Source organism: Microtus ochrogaster, chromosome 10 (genome assembly GCF_000317375.1).
Source record: "Microtus ochrogaster isolate Prairie Vole_2 chromosome 10, MicOch1.0, whole genome shotgun sequence".
In the NCBI taxonomy this organism is placed as follows: domain Eukaryota; kingdom Metazoa; phylum Chordata; class Mammalia; order Rodentia; family Cricetidae; genus Microtus; species Microtus ochrogaster.
This window is the reverse complement of record NC_022016.1, coordinates 61791384-61793315: the sequence shown is the minus strand read 5'-3', so window position 1 is coordinate 61793315 and position 1932 is coordinate 61791384. Positions and strand designations below refer to the sequence as shown.

The 1932-nt window shown below is 42.3% G+C and overlaps 1 pseudogene; it reads right to left on the bottom strand.

The window, feature by feature from the left end:
* Positions 1-987: 987 nt before the first annotated feature.
* The window catches only part of LOC101979389, a 3901-nt pseudogene continuing 2956 nt past the window's right edge, over positions 988-1932 (bottom strand).

Here is a 1932-nt window from a genome sequence, read left to right as displayed (position 1 = left end):
GGGGGCGTTCAGTGAGATAGATAGTGCCGCTGTTCTACATTAATCTGAAAAACAGTCATTGGATTCACCCATCCTTTGGATGGCCTGGCAGATGGAACCAACACCAATTCTTTTCTTTTTTTCAACATGTTTATTACAACAGATACAATTCACATCTGACTAGCTTTGCTTCCTTTTCCCCTCCCACAACCACATTCATTGGGCCACTTCCTTATATTTGAGCCGTCAATGTACTTTCAGCACACTTGCCCAGCAGTCCTTTAAGTCCATTCTTACAGGGTGCAAATGGATTTCAATAATTTATCCAAACGTGGGCTATGCTCAACCACTGCAACTTCCAGGAATGAGAAGGCTCTAGAAAAGTGCCACAGCAACAGTGCCCTAAGAAAAGAGAAGAGCACCTTAAAAAATGGATAAAATCAGGCCAAGAACTTTTAGAGGGAATGGAACATACAGGAAATGAAAACATTTATTTGCAAAACAAGTGGGGCAGCACTGCTCCTGGTCAGGTCCAAGTGCGGAACGGTTGTCTCATGATATTTGTACACTGCTCAAAATTGTATCCTTAGACACAGATCGCCTGGCGCTTGCACTGGATTTTTGAAAATGCAAGATTTCTGAATGATAAATTAACCCCCCAATTTTTTTCTTTTTTAAAAATAAGCTAATTTTGCAGACAGGTTTTCATGTAAATGCTAGGTATTTAGCCACCTCAGCATTGATTAGTTTTGGATGTCTAAGCTCTGTTACACATGGCTTCCCATGGATGGCTTCACTCTACAAAACATATTTACAACAGATGAAGAACAAGAAATCTACACTTCAAGGGTTTTACAAATCAATCTTGTATCCTTCCCCTGAATTGACTCTCACAGACCCCCCGTCCCCTTGTTATTTCATTTGCCCAGCTTAACGGTCCACTTAATGCAGCTCAAAATGTTATGACTGGGCAAGAGATTTACAGTTCCTTTAGGATATCGTGTGCAATTATTCACATCTTCTAACCATGAAGGAATTCTGAAGTTTTAGCTTTTTGAGTTCCTTTATTTGTTGTCTCAAAAACAGTATCCTCCGCTTTCGCAAAGTTGCTTGAATTTCACATACTCGAACTAAAGATCTCAAATTTTTTAATTCAGTACATATTTCTGACATGTGAACACTTCCCATATTATGGGCTTCTTCACGCAATCTTGATGCCTGTTTCTCTGCATGGTCCGCAGGCCACCCTTGAACATGTTTTATGAGATTGTCATTGAAGTGTGCTGCTAGTGTAGGTGTTAATGAATTCGCAGGCCGAGCAGATGCATTCTGTGGCCACAACTGTTGCATTTGATGCATTACTACTGGAAGTATGATTTGGACCAGGTGATGGACTTCTCTGGCTGCTTAAGCGCTGAAGACTTCGAGGAGAGACAGGCTCATGACCCTGCTGCTTGTCAGCAGTTACGGGCTGCTGTGTGGCCAATTGGGATACCGGTCCTTGCTTAAGTACTGGAGTACTAACCTTCGGCTGTGATGAAACAGGTGGAGTACTAATCAAAGGTTTGATAGGGACTGTGTTAGCCTGAGGTGTGCTTATTCTTGGAGACACATAGGAACTTGGGAATGAAGCATCGGACGTTAGAGACCTTGGAACCTGATTAGATGGCCGGGCTTGTGTAGAGAGCTGGGCAGCTTGAGAAATCAGGGAGGTGATGTTGAAGGCAGATGGTCCAGCAGTAAAAAACTTGTGGAGGATAGACTGCAAGGAAGCGTGTGTCACAGCTGCTGTAAGAACTTCATTTATTTTGGACATATCCACATTAGAATTATTAAGCTGTAGCGTGGCTTGTAAAGCAGGAAGCAACTGTCTAAGAAGATTTGGGTCCTGAAGTAAAGGAGGTGTTGGTGATTGTGGAACAGGAGAAAGGTACTGTTGAAGCAGAGTTTTTA